The sequence below is a fragment of the Nicotiana tomentosiformis genome, chromosome 4, assembly GCF_000390325.3.
Source record: "Nicotiana tomentosiformis chromosome 4, ASM39032v3, whole genome shotgun sequence".
Taxonomy (NCBI): Eukaryota; Viridiplantae; Streptophyta; class Magnoliopsida; order Solanales; family Solanaceae; genus Nicotiana; species Nicotiana tomentosiformis.
Window position 1 is genome coordinate 98,471,635 of NC_090815.1, and position 14,520 is coordinate 98,486,154.

A 14,520-nucleotide genomic window follows, 5' to 3' on the forward strand; every position below is an offset into this window, starting at 1 on the left:
GCGCATTAGACTTCATTCCAATCATTTTTCCACATTGTGTTTAGATAGTAAGATACTAATCGAGCCATCTGAGCCTATGGGGGAGTCAAAGGGTGAGGATGAGAATTTCTATATTCTTGAATTTGTTGTACCAAAAAACAAAAATTACATTCCATGTCTAAAGGCCGAAAAGTACAGAGGAAAAAATGTATTACTTGGTCTTGTTATCTTTGTAGCCCCACCAAAAGAGCATAGAGAAAACTTGAAACCAAATTAGGGGCGCAATTCATAAGTTCAAGGTGGAGGCAAAAAGTGGTTCAAGTCATGCCGCGACTTTAAATAAGGCGCTTGTTGGGAGGCAACCGAGCTTTACTACTTTTTTTTATTTTTGTTTTTATTTTATTATTTCGTAGTGTTTGTTTTGATTTTGTATGATGATAAGCATAGGAAACAAAGTCATTGGAAGAGTGAAAAAGTGAGTTAGATGGTGAGAACTAAGTGTGGGGTGCCCACACAAAGGACCATACTTGGGAGAAGTCTGAGTATCTTGTAAGCTGCTAATTATTCGGCCTTTGTCCTACGAGGGAGTCTTTTTTTTCCTTCTTGTTATTTATAGTGTGCATTGAGGACATTGCATAATTTTAAGTGTGGGGTGAGGAGATTGTCTGGGTATTTTTCTGTGCTATCTTAGCTTAGTTGTAATACTCGTTCTTAGTGTAGTAAAAAAAAAAATCTTTCATACAATTTTGGACTTTTTCCGACGATGGATCTCATTCGAAAGGTTTCTTGAGGGATTTAAGTTGAAAAAAAAAGAGATTTTCTTTTGTTAGGTAGTGTAATAATTCTCCCTTGATTTTTTTTGTGTCGCGGTTCTTTTTCAAGGGTTTTATTTGAACCGGGTGTAGGTAGTTTTATATTTTTTTTGGAGTAGGAGCCACTGTGAGACGAATTGAATTGGAGTAATATCTCTTAACTTTGTTATGCCTTGAGAATAGTGAGTACTTTGGTTGTGACGCTTAAGCTCAGTTTTTGACTCTTGTATAAATAGCTTAAATCGTATGATCTTAACTTTGCTTAACTGCTTTGACTAGAATGTCTTGATGAGTCCAATCCTAAGTCAGTTATGTGCCATGCGTGTGTGAGGTTTGTGTGTAATTCTATGCATTGCATTTGATATCTAGAACTTGCCCCGTGTGTTTGCAAAGCGAAATAGTAGTTTTGTTCAATCTTGGAAGTGATATAGGCGTTTCTTTGTTGAACCAGTTATATAATTTACCCACCTTATTGTTATGTATCGTAGTTAACCCCTTTGAGCCTGTAATCTTGTTTCTTTGGCAACCACATTATAAGCCTTACGTATTTGTTTGAATTAACCATTTATTTGAATCTTTTCACCTCTCATGAGCACTTGAATTGTTATGAACTTTGTAAAAGTTAAAGTGTGGGTGGTTGGTTTGACTTTTGTGTGAAACTAATGAAATAAGGAGAAATGTGCACTATTTTAAAAAAAAAAAAAGCCACTTGAATTGAAAAATAAAGAAAAGAAAGGAAAAATTAGTTGTATTGCTGTGAAAAATATTCTTTGATAGTGGTGACTCTTGATATAATTGTACTTAAAGAAGTATGGAGTTATTGTTTGACATAAGTGTGGGGTTAAATGTTAAAGTATATGTATTAAAGTGCTTAGGGAGGTGTAGTCACTTTTATATCCAAATGTATCCTACCCGACCCGTAGCCTACATTACAACCAATTAAAGTCCTACTTGATCCTAGACTGAATGAGCTCAATTAGTAGAGTAGTACACTACGGGAAAGCCTATGGCGCATCTTTTGTGGCATATGAATGTTATTTCATAGAGTAAGTGAATTCTTTCTATCTTGAGTTCCTAATTGTTCTTAAATTTTTATTGTGTGTGAAACTACTCTCTTTTGTTGTGTGAGCGCACTTGATTCATGAAGGAAAGGTAATGTCCTTGACCTTTATGTTAGAGTAAGTGAGTGAGATGTGAATAATGCGTGGTACTTATGAGTCAAATTTTGAGGTGAAGATGTTACACTCTTGTGCTTAGTCTATTTTAAAGATTCTTGGTGTGATGAGTTAGGAGAATTATTTTAAAAGGCCGTTTCTATATAAAATGTAGTTTGATTGCTCGAGGACGAGCAAGAGTTTAAGTGTGGGGTAGTGATGTTTGGTTATAATTACATATTTTTAGTGCATTACTTACCTTATATTTTAGGTCTTTAATGCTAAACTATACTATATTTGTGCTTAATTGAGTCTATTTTATGTGTAGGTAAATTGGAGATGAAAGTAGAAGAAAAAGGAGACCTACAAGTCGAAAGTGTGCGCAGGAGCAGTGAATGAGAGAACGTGGCGACGCTATGCTTGAAGCTGGCTTAAGGCTGGGTTTGCAAGGCTAAAGCCAGGCTGAAGCTGGCGTTTGGCTGGCTTTGCAAGAATAAAGCCAGGCAGAAGCTGGCGTTAGGCTGGCGACGCTAGGCCTGGGGCCAGGTCCAATCCGAGTTTGAAGATTTAATTCATTTCCGGGTTTGACTAGGACTTGTCCTACACGTTTAGGTCTTTTTCTACACATATAAATAGACCTAAAAACATACTTGGGGAGAACATACTTGGAGAGGACATTTTTTTAGAGGAAAATACAAGCACAGAGCCGCTATGGAGGCCAGAATTCATTAAGTTCCATCTTTTTCTCACCAAACTTAGCAATTTTTATGTTTCTTTGTATGATTTGTTGTTTCGCTACCATGTCTATGTGGAGCTAAATTTCACGTTCTAGGGTTGTGGTTCTTTCATGACTATTATTATTCGGATATTGATTTTGCCTTCTTGATTTATCATATTGGTTTATTTATTCAATCTTGCGCTTAATTATTTAATTGCTTGATCACCAATTGAATACTATCTACGAATCTTGAATTGAACTCGAAAGTGGGAATTCTAGATTGCATATAGGATTGAGTAGAGCAAGTTCTTGAACTCGGGCATCGGGGAACGGATTCATGGTTAGGATAGACATATACCTAATTGCCTTGCTTGGTTGATTTATAGGAATTATAAATGTGTTCTTGTTGATTCTAACTCCATAGACATATAGGCGTTAGGTTAGCTTAAATAGGCGAGTAAGAACTCGACAAATTCTTATGAGAAATATTAACCCTGTCAACGAATAAGCTAGATAAATTAGTCGGTCAATTCAATTGAAAAATATAATAGGATTGTTAGATAGCCCATAACCCTAGATCGTCTTCATTACATTGATATCATAAAAAAATCTGCTCTTTCTCTGTTCAAAGTTCATTATTTATATTTTTTTATTTAATTAGTTTAGAATAAAATATTTTTAGGTTTAATTCTTGTTTAGATAATTATGATAGTCTAATTTAGTTAATAGTTAATCACAAGTCCTCGTGGGTTCGACATCCGACTTTTAGTCACTTTATTACTTGACGACCGCGTATACTTGCGTGTGCGTTTGCCGCAACATTAGTCACCACCATAAACTATTACTGTCATCCACCATCTATTACCCATAATTACCACTATCAACCAACTCCACAATCAGCCACTACCAAGTCGGCACCTACAACCACCATTGTTAGCCACTATCACCATCAACCACAATATAATATTTGAAAATATTTATTTAATATAATATTAGATTAATTAGAACTATTTGATTTGAATTAATACTTATTAATTCTTAAATAAAGAAAAGTTCTATACATAGTGATGTATAGAAAACAAACAGTCTTAGTTATTCAGTATTCAGATCGTAATATAACATTTTAAATTAGTATTCAGATTCACACCTTGTAAACTTAATACAAAATATTAATATTCAGATGTGCATTTAGATTCAGACGTCTTAATATTAATAAAAATAAATATGGCCTTGTAAAGCCGATCAAAGTTGGTCGGTTAAAATTCGCAATATTGTATTAATTTTAAATGAAAAATCGATCAAAGTTGATCGGTTAAAATTTTACAGGAATCAAAAATAGTTTTCCGTATTTTTGCGCAAAACAAAACCGACCAAAGTTGGTCGGTTTCGCAAAAACAAAATTAAAAAATAAAATATTTTGAAAAACGACTGACTTCGGTCGGTTTTTCGGCCAATTTTTTGACTGACTGAAATTGATCGGTCGACCGCGATCGATTTAAAAAAAAATTATCCTTTGGAACAGTGAGAATCAGTACATTGTCATTCGGAAAATTTATAGTGGAATACTGTATCCGAACGTGTCTAATCACAAATTCGATTTACAAACCGTAGGCTGCACATAAAGTTTGAAGTTCTCACTTGGATTCTTTTTATACCCGTGACAAAATTTGCTACTAATTACTCTCTCCGTTCACTTTTACTTGTCCACTATGTATTTTACACTCTCCTTTTAAAAATAATAAACAAAATGCATAATTTACCATGATACCCATATTAATTGATGTATATTTTCAATTAATTTAAAAAAATAATTTGAAATGAGTAATTAATACTATGAGTATAACATGAAAAAAATTTTATTCTCTTGATATACTAAAAGTGACAAGTACTCCCTCCGTTCACTTTTACTTGTCACTATTGATTTTGCACACCCCTTAAGAAATAATAAATAAAGTGTTTCATTTACCATGATACCCATATTAATTGGTGTATATTCTTAATGGATTTGAAAAATGATTTGGAACGAGTAATTAATGCTAAGGGCAAAACAGAAAAAATAATTTATTTTTCTCTTGATATGTGAAAAGTGACAAATAAAAATGAGAATTTATTTTTAGAATACTTGACAAATAAAAGTGAACGGAAAGAGTAAAAGAAAAAATTTATTTTTAGAATACTGGACAAGTAAAAGTGAACGAAGGGAGTATAGTTATAGAAGATATATACAAATTGTTATCTTTAATTATGCGCGTGTATTCTTTTTGCCTTTAGATGTAGTTGTCCTTTAGATATATACAGGCACTAATCTGATTAGCAGTAATAAATTCCTGACTTTCCTATAAATATGAGAAAATATAATTTTATTATCCACGGTTTTAGAAGTTGACCGTAGTGCTTATCGTTGTATGAAGACACTATCTAAAGATAAAGAATGTAAGGCATCATCCGTAATTCTAATTTACTCTACTTTTCCTTTGGATTTGAACGACACTGTTGCCCCTAACTTGGCTGTCTATCTTTTTAAAGTTACTGCAATTTTTATGCAAATAATAATTTATTGCTAACTTACAGGAAGTGATTATAAATAATTTGGTATAACATGTTAAATTAATATAACTAAATCCCTTTTAGAACCTCTAGGTTATCCACAAGTAGGTTAAATTAATAAACTACATAAATAGAGCTCTTCTTTCTCTTCCTCCAAAACAGGGTAAAAAAAGAAAAAAAGAAATGCCGGCTCTCACTAAATTCTTCTCTCATTTTCACGAACTGATCAACATTTTATTCTATTCATGGCTTCCTAAAGTACTAAGGTTTCTAGTGCTGGTTTCTCTTGTTTCAGCCAGTTTATACGTACAGAGACAAGAAAAACACAAGTGCAGGAAAATAATAAACAAGAAGAGCTCTAAATTTGTGTACAAAAAGAGGAAGTTACTGGGCTTAGCTGCTACAGAACCACATGATTGTGCGATTTGCTTATGCGAATTCGAGCACGGAGATAAAGGGAGGAAGATTGAAAGTTGCAGTCATATGTTCCATGAAAATTGCTTAGATAAATGGTTAATATACGGCAAGGGTCAAGCCACGTGCCCGCTTTGCCGGAGCGCGATTATACCGGAAAATATGATGGAAGATCACCGGAAAGTTGAAGATGAAGGACTGACGTTTACTATCTTTGAGGAAGAACTTGCTCTTCTGTTGCTCTCTGGCTTGAGTAATGGATGTTGCACTCAATGGCGTTTCTAGTTACACTAGTGAGGGTATGCCCTGGTCCAACGGCTATTTACAATTTTTGTTATTTTTTTCGGATATCATTCATTTTTTGTATCTAAAATAACTTGCAAGGACAGGAGTAAACCTGTAATTTAATATGCGTAGGTAGATTACATGGTTATTCATTCTGGATGCATTCTTTTATCTACAAAGAGAATAATTAAAAAATTGGATTTAGATCATGTGTGATTTCCATATATATGTTCTTCTCCTAACTCCTAAGCCCCAAGCTATTCATATTTCAGAGTATTAAATATCATGCCGATAATCAAGGAAATGCAAAGCACAATTAAACAAATAAAAGTAGATGTATTTCTTCACCCTCCCTCTATCCATCATGGATGCAGACAAGAGAAAGTCATCCGAAATTGTGTGCTTGCATCTGTATGGCCCAAGACTTCATATCTGGAAAAGCCTATCCAAAATGGGAAGAAAAGAACCAATCCAGTTAGTAACTACCAGTATAATTTAACAAGATTGTGTTGTCGCATTAAGGATTGTTGTGAGCTAAGAGAAGCTTGGATTTGGAGTTGAAGTTGTTGTATAAGATTGAAGTTTTCGGGAAGATATACGTTGAGTCGTTAAGTAAACGACAAAGGCGTATGTTAAGGCTCACTCTTTCTTTCTTTTGGCATAATGTACAAAGAACGTAACTATAATGGCGTTACTTCAAAATGAACTCTTTTCTCAAGATTAAGGCTTGTGAACCTCATTGTTTCATATTGTTATAGTTCATGACTCTTATTGTTTTTTGTCGAGATCACTTACCGCCTTGATAGCATCTTGAATCTTATGTCTTCTTATGATCCTTGTTGACTCTCGGATAATTGATACATACACAGTTACATAATGAAAATCGGAGGATAACGACCTTGAGTCACTCCGATCGAGTCCATAAGGCCCTTGAGAGTCATTGCTTAATGTGGTTCATATTTACTAAGTAAAGTTAGTAATAAACCAAGTCTTTTCTATTACGAAACTTAAATCTGATTGAACTAAGTGATATGATATATTCAAACAATTTAATTCCATGAAGGTAAATATCCAATTATACATAAATAAAAATCGAATAATAACTACCCAAAATATTCAAAAAGTTAACAACCTAAGTGCTCTTAAGGATATTATGCGCGCAAAATAATAATTTAGTAGCTTTTTTTCAACTGATAATACACAAAATTATTCTAAAATGTGAGTAGAAAATAAACAAATCAGTTCAACTTAGGAATTCCTATTTCAAGCTGGAGATGTTGATGCATGTTTGAGGAAACAAACAACTGAGTGAACTCTTTCCTCTTGAAAGAAGAAAGGCAATGGAAATTTAAGAGTATACAACGGGGTCTAGTTGATTGTGACCGTCAGAAAAACAACGGAAAAGGGTCAAAATTATTCCCGAACTATCGAAAATAGCTCAAATATACCCTTAGTTTATTTTTGGTACTAAATTTATTCTCGCCGTCTAAAAATTGGACCATTATTGCCCTAAAAACTAACGGCTGCCACATAAACTTTTGGACATATTTAAATATTACGGAAAAAGGATCAAAATTGCCCCCGAACTATATATCAAAAATAGCTCAATTATATCCTCAGTTTGTGTTTGGTACCAAATATGTCCTTGCCCTAAAATCTAATGGCTGTCACATCAGCTTCTGGACCTATTAAAATACTATAATCATGTTAACATGCCAGTACAACATGAGACACAAAAAAAACCTTCTCCACCCGCAAGAACCCATTTTCTGCGAGAGGTTGCTGCATTTCCCGTGAAGGCATAGTGAAGCACTTCAGGTGGCCTGCTAGCTAGGCCAGTGAGGATGGGAAGGATTAAGTGGTGTCTAAAAATTTTTACGAGGTTTTGGGTCTAGGTCTTATTTGCGGTCGGTCTTTTTTTCTTTTATGTTGATGAAGGCCGGAAGTGGAAGGGTATAGTATTTTAGAGAATGGTCTCATTCTAATGGTTTTCGAGTTTTTTATGAGAGTTGTTTTTAAAAGGATATATCTCTGCAACTAATTTGTAACCTTTTTGAGCTATGAGCTTGGATAGCTAGCCATGGGAATACTGCAATATGCAGTTTTTGTTGTTCTCACCATTTTTGTGATAAGATTTCTGATTTTAAGTGATAAAAGTTGGTATTTTATTTCTTGTATAGTATATTGAATTTTTTTTACAGATTTGTGAATCTTAAGAATAGCCCAACTAAATTTCTCATAATAAGATTGGTGTAGCTTTAATTATTTGGAAGGAGCAATACTTAGATGAGTCAACGAATGAAAATAGAGAAAGAAATTTTATCCGTGGGCTTTTATCAAGATAGAGGATCGTCTGTTGGAGATAGACTTTTGTTGTTCATATGAGCTCATGTGACGACCGTTAGTTTTTAGGGCAATAATGGTCCAATATTTAGACGTCAAGGACATATTTGGTACCAAACACAAACGAAGGATATAATTGAGCTATTTTAGATAGTTCGAGGGCAAATTTGACCCTTTTCCATAATATTTAAATGTGTCCAAAAACTGATGTGGCAGCCGTTGGTTTTTAAGGCAATAATAGTCTAATTTTTAGACGGTGAGGACAAATTTGGTACCAAAAACAAACGGAGGGTATATTTGAACTATTTTCGATAGTCCAGGACAATTTTGACCTTTTTTCGAAAAAAACAAAGTAATCCGATGACATAAGCACAGTGGCAAATAGGTCAACACAATCAAAATTTTACACTGGTGCTACATTAAAGTTCCTTTTCAACCAATAAGACTTGCTCCATTCTAATATATTTATAAAAAGTCCTCCCGGGCCCAATTTAAATAAGCTAAGATACACGTGACAACAATTTAGCAAATACAGAACGCCAGCTTTTACGCGTACAACTTATGCAGACACGTTGACCCTAAGCTACTCTCGTTAGTGGCTTCTATTCCTTTTCAAAACAAAATTCCTACATCGATACTCATTGCCTCACGTATTTTTTCAATCTAAACTCCACATCTTTTCAAGTCTGCAATTCTCATTGACTATTTGAGGTAAGAAAATTCTCTATTCCTTTGCATATTTGTATCTATGTGATTTTGTATTAATCTTTGAATTATATGCAATAAACGAAGACATCAAATTTTTGGTGTATTGGTTTCAAAGTGTTGTGGTTGATGAAGACAATGTTTTTCTTCAAATATATTATCCTATTTAGATTTATTTTTTTTACTGAGAAACTTTTGTCAATTTATTAATTATTATAACTTATGATTATATGCTTATCATAAAATAAATTATATTTATTATAAAAATTATCTTATTTAATTACAGTTGTATTTAAAATAAAATAATAAATAGAATATTTTGTATTTGAATCGATCTGGAATCTAAAATTTTGAAGAAATTACGCCCTTATAAGTGTAAACAGTTCTAAGGTTATTCAAGTCATTTTAACAGAAAAAGAGCTTATCAGCACTTTTTTATTAAATACTGCAGCAGTTTATTATCTATTTCAGCACTTGTACCCAAATACGTAACTGCTTATTTATTAAATTAATTTCAACACTTAAAAAATACTTTTCAGCACCTAATTCTTATCAGCTACTTCAAATCAGTTAATCCAAACATGCTTTAATTCTTTTATTGAATATTTTTCATTAAATCGGTAAATTAGCTTGAAAGGAAAGAAAAATATTCTTTTTGTACAGGAAATAATTGGGTAAATTTCACAAATGGTCATATAGCTATGACTTTTTTTCACCAAAGTCATATAACTTTGTTTTCTCATACAAAACTTATATAACTATGACTTTTTTTTCACCAAAGTCATATAACTTTATTTTCTCATACCAAAATTATAAAACTTTCACTAACTCACACAAAAATCATAGTGGCCGGAAATAAATTTTTCGGTAGTATTTTTTTATTTTATATTTTTTTATTTTATTTATTTTCAGTATAATAAATAATTACCCAATAAAAATAAAAGTAATATTAGTATATTTTTAGCCGCTCCTAAAATAATAACCGATAAAATATATTTTTTATATATATGTGTATTATATACATATGACATACACATTCTATATATATTTTGGTTAGCAAATGCAATTAGTTTCGGTCGGCTGATTAATTTTATATTTTTCTCTTAAAATAGGAATGACCCGACCCAGCCTGGACCAATACCCATATAAGTAAGTTAAAATAATACTAAAAGTGAAGTCTTTTCCCATAAAAAATTTTTGTTCGGAATGCATGAGATTCTGACCAAAAAATAAAAAAATAAAAGGTATAATTAGAGAGAATTTGAAATAAAAATGCTATCAATTTGAATAAAAATGCTACCAATTTGAATAAAAATCTTGAAAACAAAAATAAAAAATAGAAGTATCATATTTTGAAGGATTTACTATTCGCTTTAGTATTATTTTAATTTATATATATGAGTATTGGGTCAGGTGGGCTAGATCGGGTTGAGTCATTCCTTTTTTTTTTGGTAAATAGTTTTTTTATTAATTACCAAGTAATCTTTGTACAGCTCAAGCACTATTGTACCCCCTAAACAACAACAACATCATAAAGCATTTACTAGTCTCTAACTAAGGATAAAAATTTAAGCTTTCAAGTTTTTTAGCCAGTCGAGCCCACACAGAACCTCTGCAGAATATCTCTTGAACAATTTGTCTGGTAACTTGCACCTCTTGCCTTGCCATTATAATAATATGTTCCATATTCCACTTGAGTACACATATCTGAAAAATAAATGGTCAATAGTTTCAGTAGCAACATTACACAGAGGACACACCACTGTATCAGTCACACCCCAGCTAGCCAGCCTGTCCCTTGTGCTTAGCCTCCTATGAGCTGCCATAAATATTACAAATCAACTTTCTCCATGGAACTTTTTGATGGACTCCCCTTATCTTCTGGTATATCACTTTGATAGAGAAAGACCTCATCCTTTCTAACTCACTTTGATTTACTCCAGCACGTTCTAAGTAAAGTTTAGCTTTCAGCACTTTTTGACTATCCAAGATGTTTGTTTCCCCTATATATCCCAAACTTGCTTCCTTTTACCATAGTTTGTATGCACCCAAACTACCCATAATTTGTCTTTTTTCTGACATAGGTTCCATAAGCTTACACACTGCTGCCTTATTCCATATTGATATATTCAGAATGTTAAGACCCCCTTCAACCTTAGGATAACATAGTTTCTCCCATTCCAATAGTGCTCTTTTGGTTAACTCTCCTCTACCCGTCCAGAGGAAATTTCGGCATATAGATTCTACCATCTTGAACACTTTCTTTGGAAACTAGATGAGAATTGCCCGTACAGAGCACTGGCCTAGCATTATAGATTTGAACTGACTATCATTCTCTAATGATGCTTTGGAGAATTAATTTGGGAATCCAACTGAGATGGTCAAAGAAGTCATAGGAAGTAACAAATTGGCAACAATTAAGAATGTCGACTACTCCTAATATTCATTACTCAAATATGGAATATTCAAGATTCATTATTCATAAATTCTGCATAGTATTAATTACTACTAAAAACCATCTGTTCTAGTGTCCATTAAAAATATCACAATAAAACTTGCGTCTTAGCTATGTCATTATTTTGTCTTTTAACAAAATAATTGAATCCTTATTTAATTATCAAGTTGCACAGTAGAAACAGTTAGTGCAAAGTGGTACATCCGATGTCTAATACCTAACCTATTGACTTTTATTACTTTTCTTTTCCTCCAAATCTTAGGAGCTTGACCTTTCACGTAGCCTGCAGGTTAAGTCACTGCGACTTAGTTTCAATTACACGAACACAAGTTCTGAAACAATGAGCCTTCTAAGCTTCTTTGAAGAAAACTGGTCAAAAATCTTGATTTGGTCGATCATAAGTTTCAGGAATATGCTCGTGGATCAACCTCAACACCACTTCCAATCTGGCATCGATGTCTTCTTATTTCTCGAGACCCTGTACATGAACTGACTATTAACCATAAAGAAAAAATAATTTAATAAACAGGTAGAAGTGCAAAACATAAACCTTTGTATCTAGTACATATTACATCAATTAATTTGTTGTGTTATGGATATCGAAAGCAAATTTTTTAGAAGTATATATGATCTTATTCTTATAAGACATAAAAGTGACGCAGAGTACAGATCCATAATATGATCTAAACAATATTATGGATGTCTGCTAGTATTTCTAGGAAGGGAAAAAGGAGGGAGGGAGGAAGAGGGATAAGTTGTACCTGCACATGTAGCTACAAAACATGGGAAAGAAGAAAGACAAAATGGTACACTAATCCACAAACAACAAAAACATAAGCTCTGAATACACAAAAAATAACGATAAATCCAAGAGTAAAAGAAGGAAGAAGGAAAGGCAACTTGAAGATATTAAAAATATTATAGTTGTTATGTGTGTTAAGGAAAAAAGTAAATGTTGGTAATAGAAAAATATGCCTAGAGGACTCAAATTTACAACTTCAAAAGGTTCCAAAAGATGATAACTTCAGTAATTGAGAAGTAATGAGAACTATCAAAAAAGAGATGCCGTACTTATAAGGTAAGATAGAGAAGGTTGCAGAGGATAATAACTTCAATAATTGAGCTGATATAAGGAGAACTATCAAGAGAGAAGTGGTACTCAAAACTCATAAGGCAAGCAAGAGAAGTATTTTACTCACGAAAGTGATCTTACTAAGTTGAAGTTATAACAGTACACGTGCTATCTTTTATCTTACTTTCAACGATTTCAAATGGAGGAGAAAGAAGTATTATATACATTATATCACTGTAATAGGCAAGCAGATATCTTTAGCCACAAAAAAGAATAGGGAGACCAATTAATGAGTTGACTCTAAGCTATATGAACCTCATATTTAACTGTTGCACGCAGCAGGAAATTACTTGTCCTCTAAATGTTTGGCACTTTTGAGCTGATTGTATTCTTCTTTGCAATATGTGATTCCTGTAATCGAGACATGTAGTTACAACTTAAGCATTAATGAAAACAAGTAAGAGTCAATACTTTATAATCCAAAGTGCTAATGTAACCATTCGTGGCATTATCTCTTCCTAGATCTTTTTGCTACACTAAAAGAAGAACAATCTTAACTTCTAAGTTACTATTCTGTGTTTTTTTTTTCGAAAATCATGAACTTGAATGACAACTTGTTATAATATCACAACATATTCTTTTACATAACCGGTAGTTGAATTATAACCAGTAGGACTTAAATGTATTGTCATAGGCAAATATCAATAGGTTAACCATGATTTTTCTAAAAGAAAAGAGAGATCAAGGATAAAATAATGTATTCTACTTTTTTAATATCTTATGTGAGCATTGATTATGTCCACCGATAAGCTAAATTGTGCTGAAATATGACATGCACTATAACGACCCGACCGGTCGTTTTGAACATTTGTACTTTGCTCGGTTGTTTGAGGGCATGAGTAGCTCCGTATGATATACTTTGACTTGTGTTAATCATCGTTTTGGGTCGCAGGTATTTCAGAATCGAATTGGAAGAAAGAATTTCATTGTTGAAGCTTTAAATTGGGAGAGTTGACCAAAATTTGACTCTTTAATATTTGACCTCGAATTGGAATTCTGATGGTTCGGTTAGCTCCGTTAGGTGATTTTGGACTTAGGAGCGCGTCCAAAATGTGATTTGGAGGTCCGTGGTAGAATTAGGTTTGAATTGGCGAAATTGAAAATCTGGCGATTTCAGTCGGCAATGGAAAATTTGATATCGGGGTTGGAATGAAATTCCGAAAGTTGGAGTAGCTTATTTGGAGGTTCGTGGTAGAATTAAGCTTGAATTATCGGATTTCGAGATGTGGGCCCGGGGGGCGGGTTTGAGCCAATTTCGGGTTTTGGTCTAATTTTGTAGCTTTTCTTGTGGAATTCATTTCATTAGCGCGTATTGATGGTATTGTATTGATTGTGAATAGATTTGGAGCATTTGGAGGCCGAGTCCAGAGGCAAGAGCATTGTGGGATAGCGATTTGACCGGTTTGAGGTAAGTAACGATTGTAAATCTAGTCCTGATGGTACGAAGCCTCGGATTTTGTATCATTCTACTATTTTTAGTGACGTACATGCTAGGTGACGGGCGTGTGGGCGTGCACTGTTGGGGATTGTGACTTGGTCCGTCCCGTAGCGACTGTAAAGTTGCATACTTTGTTGAAACTATATGATACTTATATGTTTTAGAAAGCATTTATGTAAATTGGGCCGAATGCCATGTTTGGGCCTTGCGCCAGTGCTGTTTGGACCCTTAGGGGCTTTTTCTTACTATCCTCTCATTGTTTTCGATTGAAAATCTATAATCAGTCATGTTTATACTTGTTTACTGCATAACTCAGTTTTATGACTCTATTTTGATGCATATAAATATTTTGGGCTGAATGCCCTGTTTTACTGAAATGCCCGAGTGGCTTGAGAGGTTTATGACTGAGTGAGGCCGAGAGCCGGATTTGTGAGGATATTTATGGGATCGGAATGCACGCCCCAGCATGTTGATATCGGCCGAGGGCTTGATTATGAGGATGAGTGTGGATCGGGGCTGCCCACCTGCAGCATACTTT

At 33.6% G+C, this 14,520-nt stretch overlaps 1 long non-coding RNA gene across 4 annotated transcripts in view; it reads right to left on the reverse strand.

Annotated features, from left to right (window-relative positions):
- Positions 1–11,414: 11,414 nt before the first annotated feature.
- Positions 11,415–14,520, reverse strand: part of LOC104105125 (uncharacterized) — a 28,663-nt gene continuing 25,557 nt past the window's right edge. For all 4 annotated transcript variants that reach the window (XR_011415536.1, XR_011415538.1, XR_011415535.1 and 1 more), the window contains 2 exons: positions 12,800–12,895; positions 11,415–11,890 (listed from right to left, as the gene is read on the reverse strand). This is a non-coding gene — a long non-coding RNA (uncharacterized lncRNA). The remainder of the gene's footprint in view (positions 11,891–12,799; positions 12,896–14,520) is intronic.